The 27844-nt window shown below is 45.8% G+C and overlaps 1 protein-coding gene across 8 annotated transcripts in view; it reads left to right on the forward strand.

Moving 5' to 3' along the window:
- HRAS (HRas proto-oncogene, GTPase) overlaps positions 1 to 27844 on the forward strand; it is a 78553-nt gene that overhangs the window by 10962 nt on the left and 39747 nt on the right. For 4 of the 8 annotated variants that reach the window (XM_039538296.1, XM_039538302.1, XM_039538299.1 and 1 more), the window contains one exon: positions 7097 to 7204. The exons of the other annotated variants lie outside the window; for them this stretch is intronic. The gene's annotated coding sequence lies outside the window, so the exon portion shown is untranslated. The remainder of the gene's footprint in view (positions 1 to 7096; positions 7205 to 27844) is intronic. 8 annotated transcript variants of the gene reach the window in all.

A 27844-nucleotide genomic window follows, 5' to 3' on the forward strand; every position in this document is an offset into this window, starting at 1 on the left:
ATGCATCGCTCAGCGGGCTGAGAAGAATGAATGCAGTCTGCTTGGTTTACAGCAAAGGAACAGTGAGAGGGAAGTGTTCGGGTGATGTCTTGTGCGCCAGTGCCTCTCTCAGCTGTTAATCACAATGTTGTTAGCTAGCTGTGAGCAGGAGGCACTATATGTTGTAGCCTTCTGATTTCAGTACTGGGAGTTGTACAGTGACCTCTTCGTACCCATAAGGAGACGTCTCTGTTTCACTTGGGGGGAAGGGGGCTGTATGTGGTATGAAATGTTGGAACAATACTCCAGTGAATAGCCACACTTAAAAAGTCAGATAGCATATATTATATGCTAAGATTTGACCTGGGAGGATATTCCCTGGCAGTTAATCGCCCATGATGGGGACAGGATGAAGCTGGCGGTAGTGGTTATAAAAATCAAAAGAAGAAAAACCTGTTTTATCATCTAGAAAAGTCAGAATATGACTTGTGTGTTGTGCCATGCTCATGTTCAGTTTCTAGTACAGAAGTGTCTCTAGAAATTACAGACCAGTACAATAAGAAAGCAAAACTTTGTTTTCATCCTCCAATTGGAATGAAGCTTTCAACTACTGTATGTGCAACAGAACAGTTAAGAATCTGTGGTAGAGAGAATGGGGGTGTGTACTGTGGTACTTTTGGTGGGCATCCTAATGAGACAGGACGTCTGGGCGGCTCATCTGTCTAGGATAGGAGGTGAAGCATAGTTTTTGTGGGCGAGGACTGAGAATGCAGGTCTCTGGGCTCCATTTTCAGCAGTCACAGACCTGATGTGTAACCTCACTCTGTCTCTCCCATAAAATGGGAATAATACTGAACTACTGATCAGGGATGCTGTGAGGATTAATTCATTAGCATTTGCAAAGCACTGGGGTGGAGGGGATGGGGGAATTGGATGGAAGGTGCTATATGAATGCAAAGGACAAAAACAGACTTCGTCCCTGGGTAATAAAGAATGGGTCCAACTAGGGGTGACTTTGGATTTTTATTTTTGCATAAGCAAAATTTGTGCAGTTCAGATGCTGATCCCATTTTCATTTGAACCCTGGAAGTTGGGGGCATCTGGTTAAAAGACCCCAGTTTGGCCCATCCCTAGGGCAATAGCTCCAGCTAGAGCTCTCACACAGGGATGTCTTCACTGCTGCCTGTACATCTCCCTGTTGTTTAGCACTGCTAAGTCTGTAATTTAGTTTCCAACATGGGGAAGATGTTATGCCCTGTTCAACAAAAAGGATGTTTTACTGTTACTGGGAAGAGAAAAGAGCAAGAGCTGTGAGCAGGTAGCTAGGAGTGAAAGGAGAGAAGGGTGAGGCTTGTGCGAAGGTGTCTGTGATGGTAACCGGTTCCAAACAGAGACAGAGTCTCACTCACACCTGGGATGATCAGGAGGAACATGTCTGAGTCTGTTTCAGTAGCTCTCTGCAGGAAGTAAAGTGAAGAGCGGAGGGAAGGGACGCGCCATGGGAAATGCCATTAACCAGGCTGCTGTTGTGTAACAGGTACAGCCGGCCATCCTGCCAATCCAGATTGAATCAGTGAACAGACAGCTGAGAGTGGGAGCATTCAGTGAATGTCGCCATGAGGGAAAGCAGAATCCAGTGAAAATATTCCAGGGAGATTCTTCCTGGTGAATGGTGATGTCTGGGGTGAGGAAGGACCTTGTTTTGAGCCTTGCAGAGGTACCTGGTTCAGGAATGCTTTGTTAGAATGACAGATTATGCACGTGCGGGAGAGACAGAGACCTTTCTGTATTTGTCAGAGGTTGATATATTCTGCTCAGGGGAGGTTAACAGAGTGGTGGTTTGCTTTAGCACTCAGGACTCCTTTATCAACCTGACCCAAAACAAAGAGAAAAGATCAGGACAAAGGGAAGGAGGTGGGGTCTGATTTGGGGTCCTAGGTAACTTTGCCTAGGCTTTTGTACTGTGGATGACCCACTTATACTAGGATACCTCTCCCTTGCCCCTGCTAGCACCAAAGGAGATGCTCCTTGGATGGTCCTAGCTCACTCCTTTTTCCAGACACTGCAGAGATTGTGGCGTGTGTGTGCTCTCTCGCTGTACAATACACCCAGTTTAGGCAAAAAATGAGATGCTCGTGGTCTAGAGCTGTGTGGCATTGTTAGTCTTCATCTTCAAAAATGTGCACTTGAAAAATCAAGTATCGGGGTAGCTGTGTTAGTCTGTATCCACAAAAACAACAAGGAGTCGGACTCCTTGTTGAAAAATCAAGGCATTCATTTCTCCCAAAACCTGTGAATTTGGTGCAAGGCCAAATATGTCTCTTTCTCCCTATGAAAATCACCTTTCCTGGGGGAAAGTCACAAGAGCTTGTGGCAAAACATGCTAAACCAGCAACTAATTTCACATCATGAGCCTTAGGCTGTGGCTATGATGCTGTGGCAGCTCATGCCACCATGTATTACAGTGTTGGACTCCCTCCCAGAGCTGCTTGTTTCTAAGTTCATTTGGCGCTCTGGCATCTTTAACCCTTTGAGCGCAGATGCTTTGCGGCATGCGGGTTGAGCAGATGCTGGAGGGAGTGTGATATCTGTGTGTGTGTGTGTGTATGTGTGTGAGAGAGAGCGCGCACATGCACTGCGTACTATTTTTGTAATGTCTCCAAAAGGCTAATAGCACATTTCTCCCCTAACCATCTTGTTTGAGTTGTGTGCAGAGAATGGAAGTGACTTGACCCTTGCAGTATTCTTCCCACACTCATTACCTTTGCCTCTTCCTGATTTGCATGAGATATGAGGCCAGCAAACTAGCTTTTTATTTGAGGGGCTGTCCCAGTTTCCAAGCGGCCAGCCTGAGGCAGTGGCCTACTTCATGACTTGCTTTGATAGGCAGTAGCTGGCTTGTTGCTCCATTGGTGTGGGAAGAGAGATGCAGATATCCATGCAGGACTGTGTGGGAAGGGTTTAGCTTTAGCTGCCTGCACCAAGGCCTTCCATGCATGCAGTGAGCGTGCTTGCTTATTGACAAGGAGTCTGAGCAACTTCCCACTTTGGGGTTGTCCCCTTCCTTTCTGCTGCTGCTGGAGATTGTCTTAGAAGGGTGTAGTGATGTTTATTTAAACACTAGAGTGCCCATCTCATGCTTGCCGAGTGCTCTTTACAATATGTAAAATGCTGCAGTTGCCACCACTTTGTCCTTGAAAACACCTGCTGTCCTGACATCAGATGAAGAGGCATTGTCTATTTCCACCTAAAACAGACCCACTGGCTTCACCAACCAGAAGGGATGTGGGCCTTGTCATGCACAGATGCCAGCACATCTTGACTTTCATTGAACATTTCTGGTTGCAACTCAGGCAGAGAGGAACATCCATTTATCCTTTGGAGACGTTGCCCCAGACCCACCAACGTGGCAAGCTCTGTCAGAATCTGAGCGACTTAATCTGTGGAGCAAATGGTTTGTTCCTCATGGCAATTCTGCTTTCAGGTGAAGGCAGCTTGGATTAATCATGCTGAACAGGTCTGCCGTGTGCTGTATAGCAGCTGCCATCATTGCAGTTGGATTGTGACTTACGCCAGCTGGCTTCCAGCTGCATTCCCCTCTTATTTAAACCCATCACTGGCCTGTGAAGGTAGTGCTAGGGAAAAGGCTATTTAAGAACAACTATTAATAGTGGTGGATACCAGGTTTGCATCATGTGCTGCCAGATCAATTAGAGTGGTTATTTGGTGCCACCACACATACCTCCAAAGCTTCCGGGACCCTCTGCTGGACTATGATACTGGACCCTTGCCTCAAGCGGGATAGTGGTGACCCAACCTCACACAAGAAGAGATTATGCTTGGTCCATGACACAGGTCTATTTATAATGTCACCTCGCTGCCTCCAATCCCTAGATCCAGAGTGTGGCTGGTTATGTGGGTTGCTTAGGTAACCACTTGGGATAGCCCAGTTGAGGTCACAGTAGCCATGAACTCCTGAGTTGGTCTTAAAGAATCATCACCTGAGTGGATACTGAAGTCACCAAACACCACCATCCATCTGGACTTAGTACTGGTGCTGCTGTCTTGTCTAACCAGATCTCAGTTGTCATTTATAATCTGAGCATGAGCTACAGCAGCTTTTGTTAGCTGCCGATTTTGCATTCCGTAGTGCAGAGTGCAGACTGGGGCTGGTGTGAGCCAGCTTCCTGACACGCTCGCTGATGCCAGTGAGAGCAAGACCAAAAATCGTGGCCTTGTCATGCACATAGATAATCTCTTATCCTCTGGCTGCGTCCTGCTTCGTCTACCCCCTGCCCATCACCACGGAGATCAAGTTATCAAAGACCATGCAACTGATTCTCTTCTTGCCACTCGCCACTACATCACTCTGGATTCCTAACACACAGAAACGTTGTTCTACTTTTGTGGCCATTGAAAGGATGTAGCTGGCTTCCTGCATAAGAACCCCAGAAGCTGCAGAAGTCACCTGTGTATTCCTTCCTTGCCCTGAAGTCCCTATGCTCCTATCATATTGCAATTGCCCATCTCAGCAATCTGTCATTCCATGCAGGTATAACTAAATAACTCACTGGAGACAAGTATTCGTTGTGTTCTTATCTCTTTTCCCCAAACAGTCCTCCATCTGCCACTCTTGCAGGATGAAACTACAAAAGAACTAATTGAAAAGAAACCCCAAGACCCTTTGCTCCTCAGATAACGGTCCCTAAGGAATTTACTCACCTTCCTCCCTATAATGAATCCCCGCAATTATCCCAACTGACCCCAAGAGATTCTCACTTTCAAGGCCCGACCAGGTATTCCTCACGCTCAAACTTTTGCCTAGAGTGAGATAAAGGGAGCTTTAACCTTAGTTTATGGAGACAAGAAATAGAGAATACTTCCTACCTATTCAGTGCATCTACCTCCCCGCATCCCTGTGACAGACGCACCTACAGCCACTTCCCCAAATGCCCCACTCATTCCAATGTGGGAAGAGTCTGCTCCTCAGTTGTCCTCTGCTCATTTCCAGACTGAACCAGTAACTCCAGGTGCCAAGCCGTAGTGATGTAGCAGCAGGAAGTGAGTCACAGGGCTTGTGGGTGGGTGTGTCTCCAGAGGGCTCCCTGCCATTTTGCAGGTGGCATAGGCGGGGTGTGAGTGGAGTGAGAATTTTGTTGCTCCTTTTGCCCATCCACTCATTGCTCGATGCCCAGCCCTCATTGAGAGGGAGACATCTTAGCTTGTGCTGTGAAGGAGCAGAATCCTGCTCTCCTCTCCCCTGCCCCACCACCTTCAGAAAATGCTCATCAGTCTTTGCAAGTTCACTTGCGGGTGGGGAGATGGTGATGGTTTTAAGCCTGAGTAGCAGGGGAGAAAATACAGGTTCAGTCTCTGGAGAGCAGGTCACATCCTGCACTTTGGTTCCTCTTCTGCTGTGAGGAGTGGACAGGGAGCCAAAATACATTTCTCGGAGGTGGCTGCTTAACCTGTAATCCTCCACTTCACGTTCCTTTCCAAAGCTGCCTAATACGCTCCAGGCTGAAAGCAGCTCTCTGAAGCCATTGTGAGGTTTGACTCATCGCAGTCTCCAGTGCACAACGAGCGCGCCCAGACCCACAGACAGCCACTCTTCCCACTGGACCAAGAGCTGGTGCTTAAATCCTGTGGCAATTCTAACCGTGGTACTAGGCGCTTGGGGTGGTGAAGAGGTGGCAGGACTGAGCTGGGGAACCAGGAGATGCTGGAGTGGGGTGGCCAGGTCTGTAAAACATTTGATGGGAGTACAATGGTTTCACAGCCGGGCTGGGGCTTGGATTCTCTGGTGAATCGTGTGAGATGAGTGTGTGCTAAATGGGATTGGCCATGAGAGAGTTTTCATCTGCCATTACTGTCCTGAAGACTGGCTTGGTTTCCACTTGCATAAATCTGGCGCGGAGTGCCCTAGTAGATCTGTCTTAGAGAGAGAGATAACTGTGGGGTTAAGTGGTACTTAAGACACTACGGGTAGCGTCCCATATTCTAGCCATGTGTTTATATACAGGACCTGGAGACTTCTCTAATGCCTGATGGACTTAGTACCCCAGACCACCCTCTGTCTTTGAAGAAAGCTTGTTTCGAGAGCCTTGGAGCTTAGTACGACTTAGAAACCTCAGTGAATGTAGCACTGGTCCCAGGCACCAGCTGAATGGCAGGCATCAGGGCTCTGTGGGGCTTGCTGTTGTTTGGTGCCACAATAATGCAGCCAAGGGTCCCAATTGTGGATCAGGGTCCCGCTCTGTTGGACGTGTCCTCAGGTATAACAAAGAGACAGTCCTTGCCCCAAAGAACTTACCAGCTAAGTATAAGATGAGACAACAGATGCATGCAACAAACGTGTGGAAGAGTGCAAGGAATCAATAAGCTAATACTGGTCAGCATGATGAGCAGCAATTATATTGCTTAAACTGCAGTTCTGCTCTGAAAAATGACATGAATATCCCAGCCTCTGATGTGCCCTTGTCAACTTACCCAGGCAGCAGGCTGCGGAGACGGGGTATTTCCACCAGGTCTGGCTTTCACTCAGCCATGCTGTATGAAATGGCAGCATTACTTTATGGCATATGCAGAAGAATAGAGAAATGGGGTCTGTGACAGAGGCAGCAATCTCCAGTCTGGCATGTAAATGAATGCTGAATGGAATTGCCTTATTCGTTATCATCTAGTTGCATAATGGCACCACATACGGGTCCTAACCAAGATGATGGCCCCATTGTGCCAGGCACTGTACACACACAGAATGAGAGAGTCCCTGCTGCAGGGAGCTTGCAGTCAATACAGACAGGACAAACAAAGGTTGGGAGAGAAGAGATGATATCCCTATTTTACATATGGCAAACTGAGGCACAGAGCAATTAAATGACTTGCCAGAGGTCTCACACACAGTCAGTAGCACAGTTGGGACTCAAAACCAGGTCTCCTTTGGCTCAGTCCATTGCCTTAACCATAAGATCACTCTTCCTCTTCTGTTAATAATCAGTGAACTTTAAAAGTTTCAGAATTCAGGTTCAAAGTACCCAAATGTTTAGATTCTTAAGTATTCCACTGAAGCACTGGGTTGCTAGGCTGTTCTGACCTATTTTTTCTCTTGGTATTTCAGCATTTACACTTGTGGCCTGAACTCAGAAGGACAGAAATTCAAAATAATTGTGGAGAGGAAGAAGTTAGATTCTTCAAACTTCAAGTTAAAAAAAACAAAACAAAACAGGTATTTGGACAAGTACAAATATAGATATGCGTATCTGGACTTTAAGAATAATGAGATAGGGGCCCACTTTCTGTGCAGATTCAATAGTTTATAACCAGAGGATAAGTCTTTAAGAATAAATGATAAATGACAGCTGTGTGAATTGGAAATCTTGGTCTCCCATATACTAGAACTACACTAGTGCCCCTCCTCCCTCCCCCAGCAGCTCATGTGAGAAACTTTGAAGTCCTTCAGGCTAAGACCTACAGCCTTTATAAACTCCCCAGAGTGTTCTTACACTTTGAGATTAAAATATCTGTAGCAAATAACTCCTAAATGAACCATGCTCCTGTCCCCCAGATACTTCAAGGCACTCTTTACAGAGAGGCTAGTTAATTAAAACAAATGTGGGGTAAATGGACCAAGCCTTTTATGAGTAATGGCTTTCCAAGGAAAAGTTAGATCTTCTAGAAGCTAAAAGTCTTTCATTTATTCAAACTCCTCTCCCAGTCACTTTGGTTGATTAAACTGGCACTTTCCAAAACAACACTCCTCCTAAGTGAAATGTTTCACATGTGAAAGCAATTTTTTGTGCAAGATAGAGTGTAGGTGACAACTTGGCTTAGAATAGAAAGCTATATATAAACTTAACTATTGAACGCTTACCATGCTTCCACGAATAAGCCTCACAGCACCTTTCTGAGGTAGATAAGGGATATATAGTGATAGCGTCACACACCACTGAAGTACACTGTCCTACTACTGAGCAGCTGTCTAACAGCACAACAGTTTAGGAGACACGGTGAATAAAGGGAGCTCATCTAGATGAAACCACAGAGTGATGTTGGGCTGCACAGAAATGTAATTACTCGAGAGGGAATTTGGCTAGAATTTTGGGATTGACATTTTTATTTCCTTTGAAAGTGTCTAGCGCAGGGGTTCCCAGATGGGGGGTACACGAGACATCTTTGAGGGGTATGTGGGAGAAATTGTGTAATGGTGGATTTTATTATTTCATTTCATTTTCATAATAGGCTACTCAGGTGAAACTTTAAAACTCTGTGGGAAATTGTTTTATAAAATACAGTAGTTAATTTACTTCAAGATGTACCAATGAGAGAACACGCATGCTGACATACTTAGCCCTCACCTCCAATCACCATACAGTTCAATTGCCCAGCAACTGTCCGGTGTAACAGAGGTCAGAACTTAGTGGGGCAGGGAGGTTTGGTTGTATATGTTGCACTATACATCTGCACATAACAGTGAAATGTGGGCAGATGGCTAAAGATAGTTGGTGTTAAGAAGAACCCACAGAGTATCAGTGATGAGAAGGGTAGGGGGGATGCGAGCAGCTGGGAGATCTAGAAGGGGGTATGCAATAAGAAATGTTTGGAAACCGCTGGTCTAGGGGAGTCTTTAATGACCACAAGTAGCTATGGCGTTGGTATTCTATACATCCTAAAAGATAGCACCTCTCGCTGTATGGTGCTTCCTTGTACCTTGCTGAGTCAGTTGGTCATTGCAGACTCAGTAATAGTTGTTCTCTGGAGGTCTCCAACCCAAGTACTGACCAGGCCCATACTGTCCAGCTTATAAGATGTGATAGGTTTACTGAGTAAGGTGGATGGCTATAGGCATAATAAAGGCAGACTTGTGTTCTTAAAGACTTGTACTTTGGTTACAGAATGTCTGAATTTGTACAGAAAATGGGCCTCTCGCTGATTTATTTTACTGGTGCCGGCAAATAAGAAATGAGGAGAAAAGACTCTTGCCTGCCCATACTTTGGCCTCCAGTACATGCAGGTACAGTTCTGTATAATGTGGCCCTGTCCCTCCAGCTCTGTCCTCTTGGGATAATGTGATTCAGATGCCAGACTCTTTAAAGAGAATAGTTGCGCTGTTGGTCCCCCTTCTCACAGACTGTGCCATGCTCCAGACTGCATTGTTACAGCGGGTAAATGGCGGTGCAGTCTTTGGAAAGCTAAACTGTTCTGCATTATCAGACTTGCGTCAATGGACTTTCATTCAGGGCTGCAAGGCTGGAATAAGAAGAGGGAGGGTTTCCTGGAGGTAACAGAACTGCATTATTTATATGAAGTTGGCTGATGGGCCGTGCTGTACAGAACTGCCACCTCTATGAGCTACTGATTCTCAGAGGCAAGTACTGGCACAAAATCTTCACAGTCTTAAGCAGCAGGCCAGCAGTACCTGGCAGACGGTATTGGGACACGGAGAGGAAGTATACTGAGACTTCGAGGAAATGAGGTGATTCAAAGAGAAGGAAGCTTGTGGCTGTTCCTATAGCCCAATACCAGAAACACTGAAGGGGAGGGTTGCACACAACAGATCAGTGGGAAGCATGGTACAGAGTGCATCTGGACCATTCTACAGGTGCACAGTCATTGGTCAGACTTGGTAGTGTTGCACTGGGGTCTGATCCCCACGGTTGGGTCAGGCCAGTAGTCAGCACAGTGTCTCATTTAAGAAGTCATCTGAGGTTTCCATCTCTAATTTCCCATTGGGATGCCTAGATCAGGTTTATTCATTGCACAATCTAAAACAACTCTACTGCAACCCCGGCATGGATCTCTGAAAGTCAGATGTTCCTGCTCGCTATCAGTGAATGTTGTGGGATCAGTATTTGGTTGGCAATTGTGTTGATGTGCTGGGCTAAATGGGTCCAACTCTCTCTTCTGCAGCTGTGTTGGCTCTGCTGGGATGATGGGAGTAAGTACTTGTTTTTTTCAGCATGTTGAAGAGATTCAGTCTAGAGTCCGAAAAGACACGAAGGAGCCAATGAGGGCAGGAAGAGGTGGCGGTGGTAGGGGTGGAGGAACTTTACTTGCAATAATAGACTCTTCCTAGGAGTTCATTTGAACCTGGCCCTTCCCTTTTGTTTTCCTCTGAAGTCTTCAATCCAATCTCTCTCCAAGCAAATGTCATGCAGTCCCTACGTTCATTTTTCCTGTTTGGAGTTGATGGCCTCTCTTAATGGTTTATTCCACATGTTTATCCCACTGTCAGAGGAAAAATGACTCTGCCTGCACTCCCTGTTTGCTATTAATTTCCTTATTTTCTATAACATCAGGGCTGATGGCTCAAGAATCGTTTACAATAACTCTTCAATCTCTCCGGGCCAGTCCAGCGGCATGACACTTCCTTTTAATGTGTATTCTCTGGTTTGGCTTCGTGCCCCTAGACTCATCATTTTACATTTGTCTGCATCAAAACTACAGTGTTGCCAATCCCAAAGGATCATATATCAAAAGAAGTAATGAAAAAAGAGAGAGAGACCCCGAGAGCAGTTTAAAAATCCGAGGCCCCCCAGGAGTGTCTTTTTAAAAAATTTTGTTTTATTGGTATTGTCTGATCCACCCAGCATACATGTTAATTGTATCTTCCCCTTCTCTCAGCCCTGTTCTTCTATGTCTGTCTCTCCTGCTCCAGTCTATGAATTAACATCTGCCAAGTAAACCTACCAGAATCTCCAGACACCACAATTCTTGTTGCACATAGTGGCTGGAGGCCTGTAAATTTCACTTTCTACTGTGGGCTCAGAGGGGAGGTTACACTTGCAGCACTGTCTTCCACTTACCAGCTTAAGTGTCTCATGCTTTCTCTCCCCCACCCTCCCCAAATGACCTAGATCTCCTCTGAATCTTGTTCCAGGGGAAATATTGCTGAATATTCTCTATATAAAATAGGACCGTTTCCAGGCATGACCTGTCTTATTATTTGAATTACAATAGCACCTAGAGGCCCCGCTTGGGGATCAAGACTTTTGTGTTAGGCACTGTACATGCACAATGAAAAGATAGCCCCAACCCCAAGGAGAGCATACAGTCCAAGATGAAAGACAGTGGGTGGATTCAGTGAATAGATGGGGATAGTGCAAGGTGACAGTGAGACAGTTAGGGACCTACTTAGGGGCTACCTCTTCTTGTCCTTTCTGAGCTCTGTGCATCTTTTCCACCTGCTCTTCTTGCCTTCCCTCCCCCAAGAGGCAGTTCCTCATCTGGTGACTTGCTAACCCTGAGCCAGTGGAATGTTGCTCCTGGGAATTGCTGCCCTCCTCCCTGTGTATGGCACCAGTGGGGAGCTCTCCCAGAGTGCGTGATTATTATTTTAAATCTGATTTAAACTCATAAATGGCAATAAATGTAACCTAATGAGAAACCCAAGGGCTCAGTTTCCTATTCTGGCTAAGCTATGTTCAGTGTTCTGCCACTCTTTCCCCTCCTTGTATTCTGGGGTTGCCCAGCCCTGGCATAAATTAGGGTAGCCTCAGGGCTGCTGTAATTTACACTTTGCTGCAGTGACACCCTGAGAGCCAGTGTGGCAGGTGGGAATAGCAGGAGCGCAGTGGTGCTCTGTCCATGCGCCTGCCACTGTGGGTGAGGAGGTGTGGTGGCGCAGAATCAAATATACCAAGGAAGCCCTTAGGCTAGGGATGTTGCTCAGAAAGCAGATCCAATGTCTCCATGGCTGCATTGTGCAAAGAGAGAGGGGTAAACTGGCCTTAGAGCAATGGAGACTTGGGGCTGCTAATACTGTTTACCGTGGTTTTACAGCCTATTAGATCCAAGCCATCACCTATTGCTCTGAAACCCCTGTGCTGCTCGTGTGGAGCAGCTGGCGATAGAGCAAGAAGCCTCAGGTATCAGCCCTCTGACTTAGATAGATTTAAGTGAGTCCCTCATTGTAGCCTCTGTCCTTGCAGTGAAAGGCTGCATGGTGCTCCCTTCAGAGCTCTCTCATTCTTGCTTCTCGCCTGAGACCAAACCTGCGGCCTCACACTACTGCCAGCACCCTCTGGTTTGGGTAGCAAGCTGCCAGGAATGGAAGACTGGGATGGGGGTGTGAGATGCTGAGAAGATGCACTTTCTGTATATAGACTTGCAAGGCATTTCCTGCAAACAACCATGTTGTGCGAGGCACTGTACGGACACACAGTGAGAGACAGTCTCTGTTCCCTGGGCGTTAAGTCTTAATGATAAATTACAAAAGGATGAGTGTGCTGGCAATGTCAAATTTTTTGCAAGAGCTGGAAAAGGATGTAGAGCTGGATGGTGGGGCAAGACCTGGTAAAATGAGAGGAATTCTCCTGGCTGTCTGAGTTTTCCCTTTGATCAAAAGCACTTGTTCCATCATGCCTGTTTTTGCAAAGGTTAGCCCAGTGGGCATGGCAGCAGGAATGTGGCGCACCAAGCATTTTGAAAGGAGTATTGCTAAGGAATCTGCCAGGGGAGGGAACCTATGAAGTTCAGTAGCTAACCTCTGAAGACTTTTTCTCTACAGTGGATAATACAGCTGGCATCATCAAATTGCATCTCACGCCAGGGGGTGGTGCCAGGTGGGTCATTTCACCTCGAGTGTCATGGGTGCATCACTAGCATGATCAGCGTTGCAATAGAAACACATCTCTTGGCATCCAGCCTCTCTTTGTGGTGGTAGGTGGACTTGTGCCAACTCAAGGGTGCTGGAGAGATTTCATTGACTCACGTCTTCCTCCAGCAATCTTAGTAATACTTCTAAAAGGAGCTTTTCCAAACCTTCCCCTCTCTCCACCCCCACCCAAATGTGCCTACTTGCTGTCAGGGCACGGGCGAGCAGGCTCCCCTCTGCTTCCAGCATCTATCTGCCATGGGACAGAGAGACCTTGTGCAATGAAGGGTGAAAACATAAGACAACATTGGATAAGAAGCATTTCAGGGTGGTGGGTGGGTGAGCGCGAGAGAGTGTGTGTGTGTCAGTCATTGCCCAGTAGTTAAAAAAGCCTGTGTGTGTTTCTGCTTTGATATTTTCACTGTTGTCCTTGCCCCGCTGAACTCTGGTACAATAAATAGTTTGTCTTTTGATAATTCTCACAGCAAAGTGGTGTCTGGCAAAGCATCAAGTACTCTGAGACTTGCACACAGCCACTCAAGGATGGAGAGAACCTTTGCTTTGCTTAGTCTGTCATCCCGCCACTTGCAATTCCTGCTTCTTACCAGGTGGATCAGTGGACAATGTGTATAAGCCCATCTGTTCTAGCAGTTCATCTATATCTGCTGCCATCATTTCTCCCAGTTAAATGGGAAAACAAATGGCCAAAGCCACAGAGAGACATTAATTCAGGCCTTTTGGTTTACAAGACCAGTGCTGTAACCCCTGAGCTCTCAACCTGTTGTGTATGATTGCACAGTGCTCTGCTCTTTTATGATGCCATGCTGATAGGCACTATGCAAAAACTTAAGCTAGATCTGTGTAGGCAATGAAAGGAACATAGTTCCTGTAATTCTTAACGTTGGCCACAGCTGCATAGAACTCACTTTTGTTGGAAAGGAAAATCGTCGTTGTTGGGTTTTAGCCTTTTGGCCTGATTGTTGATTTAAATTTGCTTCTGTTTGGATATGCCCTCCAGAATGTGCTTGTTGGGTTAGTCATTCCTATGCCGCCAATTGAAAAAAACAACCAAAAATCTGTATGGGAAGACAGTAGAAACTAGTGACAGGACAATTTGTAAGATAATGGGAGATGCTTAGTGACTTAGCTAATGGGTCAGATGCACTGACATTTGATAAATGGTTGGAATCAGCATGACCTGAGCATAATTTGGATAAGAAGGTAGGTGTGTGCGGGGGAGGGAGGAGAAGATTGGGTTGCTACCTGAATCTTTTCCTGTGCTTGTTAAACCCCTGGTATAATTCTGTTACTACAAATAAGAGGGCAGTGCCAAATCTAGCCAGAAAAACTCCTAGGACTTTCTCTTTAGAGGTGCTGAACGCCAGCGGTTCCTACCGTAGGCAGTAATAGTTGCACCTTCTGTACAAGGGCAGAACTGAACCTGTAGGAATTATGTAACACTTTGTAACTTTAAAAGAGGGGAAGGGATGGTCCAGTAGTTAGTCTAGGACTCCGGACACCTGGGTTCAGTTCCCAACCCCACCACAGACTTCTGGCGTGACCTTGGGCAGGTCACTCGGGCTCTGTGTCTTAGTTCCCCCATCTGTCACATGGGGATGATAGCATAGGTGTGCTGTGAGGATAAATGCGTTTAAAGATTGTGATGTGCTCAGATGCTATGGTAATGAGAGACACATGAGTAACTAAGATAGAAAGCAGCTTGCAACCATTAGCTAATGTTCCCCAAAACCATATGAGGTAGGTCAGTATAATCCCGTTTTAAATAAACAAAAAAGGACTGGAAGTGGATGGAAAGCTTAAGTGACTTGTCCAATGTGATAGACTGAATCAGTGTCAGAGTCTGAATGAAGTGGGTATTCACCCACGAAAGCTCATGCTCCAATACATCTGTTGGTCTTAAAGGTGCCACAGGACTCTCTGTTGCTTTTTACAGAGTCTGAACTGAATCTCTGTAGATTGGGGTGGGCAAACTTTTTGGCCTGAGGGCCACGTCGAGGTTCCAAAACTGTATGTGAGGCTGGATAGGGAAGGCTGTGCCTCCCCAAACAGCCTGGTCCCTGCCCCCTATCTGCCCCTCCCACTTCCTGCCCCCCTCAGAACCCCTGACCCACCTGCTCCTTGTCCCCTGACCGTCCCCTCATGGAACCCCACCCCCTATCCAACCCCCTCCCCTGACTGCCCCGATTCCTATCCACACCCCTGCCTCCTGACAGGCCCCCTGGAATTCTCACGCCTATCCAACTGCCCCCTGTCCCCTGATTGCCCCCTGGGACTCTCTGCCCCTTATCCAACCCCCACTCCCTTACCATGCCACTCAGAGCACCAGGACTAACAGCTGCGCCGCCTGCCCGGAGCCAGCCACACCGCCGCGCTGCCCGGCAGGAGCTCGCAGCCCCGCCACCCAGAGCACTGGTGGCACAGTGAGCTGAGGCTGCGGGGGAGGGAAGGGGGGCTAGCCTCTCCGTCCAGGAGCTCAAGGGCCGGGCAGGACGGTCACGTGGGCTGGATGTGGCCCGCGGGCAGTAGTTTGCCCAGCTCTGCTGTAGCTCCCAGGGAGAGGTTCTTGCTTTAGGAGGCTTTTGGTTGATATTTTCTCTCACAACTCTCTTGTCCCTGAGGTGTAGGTGGATTTTAACTTTAATTGTTTAAAGGCAGGTGTTTGTTCTCTCGCTCTCTCATGTTTACTTAAAACACATCGTGTGCTTTTGTTACCATTGTGCCATTGGTATTTCTCATCACTTTGCTATTTTGAACCAGCCTGCTGTGGTTGGAGCAACTTGTTGTTACAAGTTAACCCTCATAGAGAGATTCAGGGAGCTTTTTTTCCTCTAGTGGTTGTGGATGGAAAGCCATTTAATATACATAGCACTTACAATTGCTCTTTCTATAAGATCTGCCAGGTGGAGTCTATGCCAGCCAATCCTACTAGCAAGTTCATTTACTGGTGTGTGGCTACCAGACCAAGAGGTCCCTAAACCACTCAAAGAGCAACAGGTCTAGTAGTAAAGGGGTGAGCTGTCTCACTCCTTTACACCAAATGTCATCAGAAGATAGTGTAACACAGTGGTTCTCAACCTTTCCAGACTATTGTACCCCTTTCAGGAGTCTGATTTGTCTTGCGTACCCTAAGTTTCACCTCATTTAAAAACGATTTTCTTACAAAATCAGACCCGCAAATACGAAAGTGTCCCAGCACACTATCACCGAAAAATTACTGACTTTGTCATTTTTACCATAGAATTATAAAATAAATCAATTGGAATATAAATATTGTACTTACATTTCAGTGTATAGTCTATAGAGCAGTATAAACAAGTCATTGACCATATGAAATTTTACTTTGTATTGACATGGCTAGTGCTTTTTTTGGTAGTCTGTTGTAAAACTAGGCAAATATCTAGATGAGTTGATGTGCCCCCGGGAAGACCTCTGCGTACCCCTGGTTGAGAATCACTGGTGTAACAGAAGTAAAGTTATTGTAGCAGAATGTTGTTGCAGGATCAGTGCCTGCTGATTTGGAAATAAAAATGCAGGTCTGTGCTATCTGAGCCTTTTTCACCCTGGACATAGCATAGAGCTTTATTTTTAAAGCACCCTAACCCATCTTATCTCACTTTATGATTTTGTACAGTCCTCCACCATCATGTCTCCCAGTGCCTTTCATGTTAACTAGATTGGCAGTTAACCAAGTCCCAAGTGCACTTCATGGAATCTCTCTTTTTCCAGGTTATCGAAAGCTCTGCTTGAAATAGCATTGTCATTTTTATTTTATTTAAAGGGTGGGGTGTGAGGAGGCTCCGAAGAGCTGGTTGATGTTGTAAATATTCTTGTTTCGGTAAAAAGAAAAAAATCAAATAAAGCAGCTTCTTTGCAGCAGCAGGAGGCCATTACCCTCTGATGCATCCTATTCTGTGTCGCAGGCTACTCCCTTTTCTGAAATGAAGCGGTCTCAGCAGAGCAGGGCTCAAGGATGCTGTCTGTGTACAGTTATCTGCCTCCCTAGAAGCTGCAGGTAGCCTTGCCTCATTTAAATAAATACTAAATCAATTCATTCTAATAGGCGATCATGGAATATTTCAGTACATTAACTTGAGGGTGCTTCCCAATAAACCAGGTGGGCAAAGTTTTTTGCCTGAGGGCCACATTGGGGAATAGAAGTTGTGTGGCGGGCCATGAATGCTCATAAAATTGGGGTTGGGATGCTGGAGGGGGTGAGGGCTCTGGGGGTGCAGGCTTTGGGGTGGGGCTTGGGATGAGGAGTTTGGGGTGTCAGAGGGTGCTCTGGGCTGGGACTGAGGGGTTCAGAGGGCGGGAGGGGGATCAGGGCTGGGGCAGGGGTGCAGGAAGGGGTGTGGCTGGGGATGAGAGGTGTGGGGTGCGGGAGGGTGCTCTGCTGGGATCGAGGGGTTTGGAAAGCGGAAGGAGGATCAGGGTTGAGGCAGGGGTATGGGACGTGGGGAGAGGCTCGGGGTGCAGGCTTTGAGTGGCGCTTACCTCAAGCGGCTCCCAGAAGCCGTGGCATGTCCCTTCTCCGGCTCCTAGGCGTGGAGCAGCCTGCCACCCTCGGAGTGGGGCCATGGCACGGCTTCTGGGAGCCATGTGGTGCGGCCCCCGACCTGGCACCTTGGCTGGAGCTCGCGGGCTGGGCCATAGTTTGCCCACCCCTGCGATAAATAGTTATTGCAGCAACTTAAGTTTGGCCAAAACTTTGTATTGGTGGGGGGGAATATTATATACAGCGTAAGATCCATAGAAACGTTTCCACAATTAAAAAATCTAGTGAAAATGGTTGCTTCCAACTAAATGCACTTTTCCTTGCAGTGTTTGAAATCCAGACATCGTAGCACTGAGAATTTGTGGGAGAGAGACTGGCATCATTGATTCCCCCTTCCCCCGCCCCCCCAAGTGGCATGCAATGTTGATAGTAAATAGAGTGACAAGCAAACTGGATTTAAAAAATTACTGCCATCTCAATAATTGAAGGTGTTACTAGTAACACAGATGAAGATGCTTGTTTATGATTTTGAGTCGAATGTCCCTTTTAACAGGGTAACAATCATAATTGTAGGCTAAAAAGTACCCAGGTTTGTCCTCAGAGGGTACATCTACACTGCAGTAAAACAGCTCATGTCAGCTGACTCAGGCTCATGGGGTGTGAGGCTATAAAATCGCAGGGTAGTCGTTCAGGCTTGGGCTGTAGCACAGTACTGCAATGTTTGGGGATGCATGCACTGCTTATGTGGAAACAAAGCTGTGTTCACTGAATTTATTCCTGTACTTTTTAAGATCCATAAAAACATTTCTATTAATAATATTTGGCTTCATAAAAAATTAACCACAAAACCAAACCTAGAATTTGGTTTAAGCGCCATCTGACAGTCTTAAACCCTTCTGCATGTTTATTATGGAGAAGGCACAAGGTTTTAAATTTCCCAAAGGAAGGGAGAGGCTGCAGCCCGACATGTGAGTTTAAAAGTCAGAACTAAACTTGCAAGTGTCCGGTGAGATTTGGCAATGTAAAACCTGCCAAAGGAAGATGAGTGACTGAAAGGGATACATCCTCAGCTAATTTACACCAGCTGAGAATCTGCCCTAGCATATTTTAATTTAGAGCATTAGTCAGCCTTTATGCTACAGGAGGTTTTAAGAGACATTCTTACAGTTTGATTTTGTTGTTTATTATTTGTATTGCTGTAGCATCTAGGGGCCTCGTCCTAAAATAAGGCTTCAGTGTGCGGGACACTGTACAAATAGATTGAGACATCCCTGCCTTGAAGATTTTACAGTCTAAAAAGTCAAGACAGCAAAAAGATGGAAGGGAAAACTGAGGCCCCGAGGGTGCCCAAGTTCCCACAGCAGATCAGTAGCAGAGCTTCCAGGGTCCTGTCTGCTAGACTAGGCTGCCTCTCAATTTTATATTAATTTTCTCATCTTTAGTAAATAACAGCAGAAGCTGGGATTTTTCAAAAGACGCAGTAGACAATTTTCTAGCTTCCCATATCATGATAATATGGAAGCCAGAAGGTGAAACTGAGAGCTGCAGAGACATTGAAAGAAACCCAAAGGTAGCAAATATAAAACCAGAAAAAGGAAATAGTTTCTGCTCACTATACAATTAAACGGTGGAACTCATTGCCACAAGATGTCATTGACACCAAAGAGCTTAGCAGGACTGTGGAAAAAGATTTGATGATTTTTATGGACATAACATCTGTAGTAAGAACTTAATTTTTGAGCTCTTTGGGACAGGCACAATGTCTTTATTCTGCATTTGTGCAGTGCCTGGCACAGTGCGCTACTGGTCCATGACTGGGGTTGCTAGGCTCTACTACTAAATAACAACCCTGGGTTTGGAAGGGGTACAGACTCTCCTGCTTCATGCACAAGTCAACTTCTACCTAATGGGGGTTCAGGAAAAACTTCCCCAGTAGGCCAGTTATACTGCGGGTTTGTTGCTCCTTCCTCAGAGCAGCTAGTACTGGCACAGGATATTGAGGTAAGTGGTCCAAAGGACTGGTCCCGTATGACTGTGCCTGTGCTCTTAACCAGTTACCCTAGAGAAAGTATCTGAGTTGGGAGCTGAGTGAACTGCCATTACCTCCTCCCCACCCCCCACAGACAAACCATAGTAGTGAAAAGTATATTAGAGTTTGAAAATACAGAAGGAATTTTCAATCATTTGATGATGTGAGATGGTGGAATATCAGAGGTGGGTGGGTGGGTGGGTGGGTGTGTGTGTGTGTGTGTGTGTGTGTGTGTGTGTAAAATTTGACAGCATTGCTACCTTAGTCCTGTGGCATTGCATCTTGCCTGTACTAACACAATTAAGAGGAATATTCTGCCAAATATTTTATGATCTCTATTAATTTCTCTCTCATTTTTCTTTATACGTGAACAACAATCTCTCTCTGGTTAGCAACCACTCCCCTCCATTTTCTTGCTTCCAGGTTGGCTGAGATATTTAATTCCTTTCCTAGAAAAGTGGGTATTGGCTCGACTCATGCTGGAGATGCATGTAGCACTGGGGCTGGCTGGATCCCATAGGGCTGATGGTTGAAATGGGGTACAGTTAGAGTAGGATTGCTCTTCATTTCTCTGGGTGACCTGCCTGCGTACGGCTATTGGGGGGCAGGCTCCTGGATCAGGCATTGCTGCTGAAGGGGAAACCGTTCACGAACCAGACATTCCATGGGAAGCCTGCAACCCTGGAGCTCTATGATCTGGTGCTCTGTAAATTGGGACCATATGCAGTGTGCGTGAGTATATTGTACGGTGGCTTGTAAAGTTTCCCGTGGGGGTGGGTGTGTGGAGGATGGGGGCAGGGAGTCTGTTTATAGGTTGTCTGCAGAATTTAGTTATCTGGGAGACATGTTTTGACTTGGCACCAGTAGGCTTTAGGAGGAGCACTTACAGGCGCTTCAGGTCTTCTCTGTGCTGTGGCTTCCCCCAAATAGCTGCACGGGACTTTCCTCCTCTCCAAGGAGTTCATCGTTTAGAGGCTGAAATTCAGGCTTCTCTCAGAATGATGCCTTTGGTCTGTACAGGTCAAAAGGGAACCGGATGAGATCAGCTGTTGTAAGTGAACTGGACTCCGAAGGTCACCCCAGAAGCCTTATCTTGAGTGCAACTCTGACCCTGTTTCCTCTTCCTGTTCCTTTTGGCAGTGCCTGCATCCTTCTACTGGAATGGCTGATAATAGCTCTGGCCTGGGGGGACTGAATTGCTTCAGGCAGTGCTGACCACTTGGAAAGGCCATTGCTAATTCCTGTTTGTTTGCTGGGGATTGTATCCTCCCCTGAGCTGCCCTGTCACTGCAGGGAAGGGGCTGCCATGCAGGAAATTGGGAAGTTTGTATCCATAGGTAACTTTTGCTCTTCCCAGTAGTGGAGCAGGTGGTGGAAAAGGGGAGACCAAATGTGAGAGAGAAGCCTATGTGGGGAAAAAGAAGAGGAGTCAGATGTAGAATAGGATTTCAGAAATTGGACCAGAAGCTGAAAGAAGTGGATCAGTAAAATTCCCCCAATCAGAATCCTTTTCTAAAGCAAACTCTGAGCAAAGCTGAAATAAAAGCCCTGCTTTGGGCTGCTAGGTACTGAGACATGGGGGATGAGTCTGTCTCAATGCTTACCAAGTCCAGTAAGCTTTGTTGAGGCAGTGGTGGTGCTGGACTACGAGTGCAGGTGCTATCTGTGGCTCTGCCACTGAACTACCGTATGACCGTGGGCAAGTCACTTAGCCGCTCTGATGCTGTTTTCCCTTTGTCTGTCTTGTCTATTTAGGATGTAAGCTCTTCAGGGTAGAGACTATGTGTTATAATGGGTTTGTACAGCACCTGGCACAACGGGGCCCTTATTTCAAGTGGATTCTCTAGGTGCTACCGTAATACAAATACTAATAATCACAGATTAAGCATCTGTGAGCAAAGTCCTTTCTTTAATTTTAAAAATATTCTACAGTAACCATTCCCAAACACTATACTAGCAGTCTGTTAAGCTGGTAGGTGGGTGTTTAAAAATATATATTGCTTACACATTCTATATAATATAGAGAGATATACCTATCTCATAGAACTGGAAGAGACCTTGAAAGGTCATTGAGTCCAGTCCCCTGCCTTCACTAGCAGGACCAAGTACTGTCCCTGAGGTGGTTTTGTTTTTTGTTTTTTTTTGGTTTTTTTGCACACCCCATATCCCTAAATGGCCCCCTCAAGGATTGAACTCTCAACCCTGGGTTTAGCAGGCCAGTGCTCAAACCAAGCACATCAATGGCTTTTTGGGTAGGTGAGCTAGGAGCAGACGTGAAAGATGTCTTGTCTTAGGATAAGAGGGTGTCTTTAGACTGGCCTTGAGGCTCACTTTCCTGTTTTGCCTCAAACCTTGTTGCATGTAAGCATGTGCCATGCATGAACCTTGCATATACTGGTCAGAGGGTGCTTTCATGGAACATGCGTTCTTTCAAATTACGCCATTGCCTCATGACCTGTATCATGTGAAGTGTCTAAGGATCAGTCTGCTGTGTTCTGTGGTTTATCTAATAGTGTGTGTTACATTCGCTTTTATAAATGTGCTTACAGATGAGCACAAAGGGTTTCATTTCAGTCCTGCTGCCAGTGGACTTGAGCCCCCTTTCCTTTTTGTGTCTTCCCTTGTCCACGTCCACAGATTTCATGTTGGGATTGATGGTGAGGATAGAATAGGTGGGCTTATACTTCATGAGTGAGCATAGTTGCCTAAAGTGCACTAGACTAGATGTACAGGTTTCCCAAGGGGAATCAAGCAGCAGGTTCACTGCTTTGTTTGAACTCTCCAGCTATTTTACTCTAGAAAAGACTTGACTTACATAGGCCCTGTCACCAGAATGGTAGGGTGCCACGCCACCTATTTCTTCATTTTTTTCCCTTTGCAGTTTTTTAAATTAAAACTTAAAACGTTGGCTAATTTTTTATGAGGTAGAGCCTCGTTCCCTGCAGGTCTGGGGCCTTGCTTTCTGTGTGTTCTGTTCAGCTTTGATCCATCTCTGCGTGTGCTGGCTGGTGAGCCTGGCCAAACCCTGCATGTCATCGCTGCAGCATGTTCCTAAGGAGGCTGTGGGTGGGGGGGAAACCCATTTTTGCTGACCATGCAGATTTATAGGCAGATGCTGGAGACTGGCTGGGGTAATGGAATGATCCTCTTTCTTGCAATGGTCTTGTCTCCTGAGCCATTGACAAGGAGGACAGTCTTGTGGTTAAAAGCGGGGCTTGGATAATCAGAAATCCGCAGTTCTGACATAGGCTTCCTTTGCGAACTTGGACAAGTCACTTAATCTCTCTGTACCTCAGTTCCCCATCTATAAAATGGGGATAATACCTTTGTCTGTCCATTTATAAGCTCTTTGGGGTGGAGACTATCCCTTTGTGTACGTGGTGCCTACCACAATGGGATTTCAGTCTCAATGGAGATGCTACTGTAACACAAATCATAAACAATGAACAAATGAAGGGGTCTGGGTTGTCTTATTATGTTGATGTCACTACACCTGATGGTGCAGAGAACGGAAATCGGACCACTTAAATTGGAATCATCATGAAGTGTCCCCGTGCCCGTCACTCCAAAACCAAGCGGGATATCCATCCTGTTTCAGTGCCAGCAGATCTCTAAGTCTGGGAGCAGGCAGCCACACTGACAGTGGTTCAGGTCTGTGCTGAGAATCCTGAAGGTGAACTAAAGGGAAGAGGGCAAGCTGGCCTGGTAATGAGAGAGGGATTCTTTGCTCTGTCCAAGCACTATTTGAATCCCAGAACAAGCTCCACAGCAGTAGAAGTAAGAATACTTTCTGCTTCTATAGCAGCTTACATTAGAATATCTTGAACTCAGCAGATGTTAATTGAGCCTCACAAGACCCTTGTGGTTGGCTATTTTACAGATGGGGAAACAGAGTGGTTATGGGGTGAGATTTTTCAAAAGCATTCTGCGTTGTCCTAACTCCACTCTCACCTAAATCCATGGTAAAACTCTCATTGACTTCAGTGCAGGGTGGATAGATTTTAAATCGGAGAGTTAAATCACCAATTTTAATTATGATTTAAATCAACAAGCAGGAAACCTTGATTTCAATAATTGATTTTAATCTTCTTGTTTGTACTTTTTTCTCTTTTTAGTTATTTTATTAAAAGAGAGGTTGATTCTCAGTGGTAGGTGTAATTTGGTGGTACTTTTTGCTAAGCTGGAGGGAATACACTATATCAGCGGTTCTCAAACATTTTTTTTTTTTTCTTGTGGACCACTTGAAAATTGCCGAGAGTCTCGGTGGACCACTTAATGCTCTTTCCAAATGTTGTTTGTACCATTAGCTAACTATTGTAAAGTGCTTTGGATAAAAGCACTATATAAAAAACAAACTTAATAATAATTAACGTTTTTAGTTCTACAAATAAAAGCACGCAACTCACATTTTAATATCAGTAGTCTTACCTTTCTAATGTGATGGATGTACCCTTTCTCTCCTGCCACAGCACCCACAGAGCTGAGGCTAGGAAGGAGGGCCATCTCTCTCTGGCAGTCACAGCTCTGGAGCTGGGGAAAGTCTCCTCTTTCTCTGGCTGCCGCAGCCCTGCATATCCCAAATTCCCCCCACCCCCTCTTCTCACCCCACTGTCTCTACCACCTACCCCTTATTCTCCCCAAGGCCACCACCTCACCTTACATGAGTGTCTTCTCAGGAGTCAGGCACCTAATTAGTGGAGCCACGCCTGTGCGGCTCCACTAATTAGGTGGGTAACATAAGAATGGCCGTACTGGGTCAGACCAAAGGTCCATCTAGCCCAGTATCCTGTCTGTCGACAGTGGCCAATGCCAGGTGCCCCAGAGGGAGTGAACCTAACAGGTAATGATCAAGTCATCTCTCTCCTGCCATCCATCTCCACCCTCTGACAAACAAAGTAAGTCTAGGGACACCATTCCTTACCCATCGTGGCTAATAGCCATTAATGGACTTAACCTCCATTAATTTATCCAGTTCTCTTTTAAACGCTGTTATAGTCCTAGCCTTCACAACCTCCTCAGGCAAGGAGTTCCACCAGTTGACTGTGCGCTGTGTTAAGAAGAACTTCCTTTTATTTGTTTTAAACCTCCTGCCTATTAATTTCATTTGGTGACCCCTAGTTCTTGTATTAAGGAAAAGTTATTTACTTATTCCCATATCTACTTTCTCCACATCACTCATAATTTTATATACCTCTATCATATCCCCCCTTAGTCTCCTCTTTTCCAAGCTGAAAAGTCCTAGCCTCTTTAATCTCTCCTCATATGGGACCCTCTCCAAACCCCTAATGTTGCCTTCATTTTCTTGTGTGCAGCCGCCTAGGTGTGCACCTTAGAGGGAGCTGTCTGCAGACCACCTGAATGGAGCTCGCGGACCACTGGTGGTCCATGGACCACAGTTTGAGAACCTCTGCACTATATCTATACACATTTATTTAAGCAATTATATAGCTTAAGATAATTTTATTCAGATTCTTTTTAATTTTATTATGTTAGATAAAGGTGAATGATGCATTTCGTATTTAATTTATCTTTTTATTTGTGATTTGTATCTAAGCTGCATTTGGAGGTAATTATACTGATTTCTTTTGTAAAGTGCTTTGAGATCTATGGCTGAAGAGTGCACTATAAGAGCAGGCTGCCATTCTTATGTCATATTTGGATGGATATTGGAATTCAGTTTAAAAATGCAAAAATGAGCATTTTAAAATTTTTATTAGTTAAATAAATCTACTGTAAATGTGCTGGATCTATAAAGGAAAAATTATCCAAACATGTTTTGTATTTAAAACTGACATATTAAACAAAAGTATTCTCTGTATTCAGTGAACTGTGTGCAACCAGAAAGGAGCAATGCTGGTATCAAAGTGAGGAAAAAGGGACAACATTCATCAGTGGGCAGCCTCTAGTGTTGATTTCCGCACCTGGGAACCTGGAGGGTGAAAAAACCTGCTATGACTTCAAGTCATAAAAAAGACCCTATTAAGTTAATTATCTAGTCAATAAGCAATATATCACTCACCATTTTCTGACTTACTAAAAATGTACAGTTAATAAGAATCTAAACTTTAAGCTATATAATTGTGTCAAATGCATATAGTTATAGTGTCCCCTCCAAGGTGGCAAAAAGATCTACCAAATTTAGCATAAAGGCTCTATTGAGTTGTAAATCAACATGATTTAATGGTTATATCTGCTGTTGAGAGTGCACCTTTTTAAAAGACAATAACTGAAGTACAAATGAAAAAATTGATTTAAAATCAGTGATTTAAATTGAGGCTTTCTGTTTGGTTTCAATTATGATTTAAATCTGTCCTATGAACTAGTCATTGAACTGTGCTAGTTTCATCAACTGAAATGAAGAAAATATTCTCTCTCTACCTGCGGAAGAGGCTACTGCTGTCAAAAGCTGGTTTAGCACTTCTGCAATCTCAGGTTCCAGATGCTTAGCCAGTGACTTCCACCCGTTTGGTATTTTGAATTTCTTTAAAACTTTGGTAGCAAACATGTACCGCTTGAATATTTTTCTTAATTTAATTGAAATGTTTTGAGTGGATGATAGTAAGTTTAGGCCTTAACACAGGTTGCCTTAATTTCAAATTTAAATAATAAATTAAATAGGTTAATTTCATTTAAATCAGTCTTTTATAAAACAGTTTTTTTAAATGTATTAATTGATTTTTATCCACCCTGCTTCAGTGAGCATGTACTTAGACCAAGACTGAGGGCCTCCAAAAATCCAGTTTGATTTACCTAGGGCTACAAAGTGAGGCTGTGGTACATCTGGGAACAGCACTTGGGAGTCTCCTGACTCCCTGTCTTGTGCCTTAACCTTAAGCCCACCCTTCCTTCCCCTTTCGATCAAACTCTTGCTGTGGGTGGCCTCTCAGTAGTGCACACACATTGAGTCAGTGGTATCCGTCCAGGACGAATTAGCAATTGGATCCCTGGGCAGTGCTCTGAGCTGCATGAGCATGGAGATTTAATTGCCTCCTGACTTCTAGAAGTGGTCCCCCCCCAGCCTGGTGTTGCTGCTGGCAGGCGTGGCCGTGAGGTGGAGCTTACACTGCTGCTGCTGTGCCTGTTTTGACATAGCCAGACAGAAGATTCAGGGATGTCAGTCTGGCACCTTTCGCCAACACTAACACTGCAGAGGTGACTGGGAGCCCTGGAGCCTGTGGACTCTGATGTCCCTTCCAAGTACTCTGCCCCGTCTCGCCTCCTCTGTGCAGCATTACACAGGAAGGAGACCCTTCAGTGCATCCCTGGGCTGTTCCAGACAGCTCCTCGCCCATCTCTTTCCCTGCTTTGCACTTAGTGATGGAGTAGCTGTCTTCTCTTCCCATCCCAATCCTGGCGTTCTGCGTTAATTCATAGCACCTGTCAGTGTAGGGCAAAGAGGCCAGCGTGAGCATGTGGGGGGTGAAAAAAGGGATTTGTTTAGCAATCCCACTCGGCCTGTAAATCAGCAGCGGGCATGGGATCAGCCGCTACATAATAACTGATGCATATTCATGCTTGCTCGCTGCAGCAGAGTCATTCAGCTGGGGGATCCTTGTGTCCCTGTGTTAATAATGTACCCCAGTGGGAAAGAGGGAGGGAAAGGGGGGATCTCAGAGGCAGGTGCCTGACTGCTTGTCTTTATCTTCTCTCCCAGCTGCCCATCCTTTCTCTGTGTCCTGAGATGAGGGCACCACGGTTCGCTTGCTTTTCATCTGCATTTCCCCAAGCCTTGGAGCGCACTGAGGCTGCTTTGGGACTCCGCAAGGGAGATTTTGTTGTTTGCTGCTCTAAATCACTCCTGTCATACTTCCATCCTCCCTCGCATCTCTGTTGAGTTCATAACCGAGGATGTACATCAGCGACTAAACAAAAATAGATGGATCCACCTACTTGGCTTAGAGTTGCTAAATGAACATGGTGGTGTTAGTGTGGAAGGGATTTGATCGTGTCAGATGACTTTTTTTTTTTTTTTTAAAGAGGAGTCTATGAAAGCATCTAGAATTTGACACACAATATGAGAGCTTCCCCCTCGCATCTCAGCCAGTGCACTCGTTCCTAGTTTCCCCTATTGCACAGCTGCCGATACATAAATCTGCATCGTAATCCTGACCTGTGGCACTCCCTGCCTCTCCCACCATCAGCTCTGACAGCGCATCTCCAACCGCGGCTGTCTCAGTCCTGGGCCTCTCTTGAATGGAGAGGCTGCTGTGGTGCCATTTTTTCCCCCTAGATGGTCCATTAGAGATTGAGATGAGACCCCCCCCTGGTCCCTGACTCATTTCCTCTTGTGGCCCAACCCTGGAACTTGAACTGTGGTCTCCAGAGAGAAAAGCCTAGTGTATCTAAGGATATTTCCAGGTCTCCCGAATCCTACTCCAGTGCCCTATCCACTAGGCCACTCTGGTGTAAAAGAATGTGCAAGACCCTGTATTGTTGAGAGGGACACAATTTACTTCCCAGTAACTCCTCCCACAGACTGCCACAGCCAGCAATCCCAATTGCACTTCTTCCACTTTACGCCAATGGTATTCCACTATCTCTAGGTATTTGTATGGCCCTCAGCACTGTAGTATCTGAGCTTCTATAACACCCTTATAGCAGGGGTTGCAAGTAACCAGATGTGGGCGCAATCAGTGTTACCCAATTTTGAGAGGCAGCGTGGCCCAGTGGATATGGGACTTAGAACACTAGTCCCAGCCCTGGCAACTGACCTGCTGTATGACCTTGA

The sequence above is a fragment of the Mauremys reevesii genome, linkage group 4 (genome assembly GCF_016161935.1).
Source record: "Mauremys reevesii isolate NIE-2019 linkage group 4, ASM1616193v1, whole genome shotgun sequence".
Taxonomy (NCBI): Eukaryota; Metazoa; Chordata; order Testudines; family Geoemydidae; genus Mauremys; species Mauremys reevesii.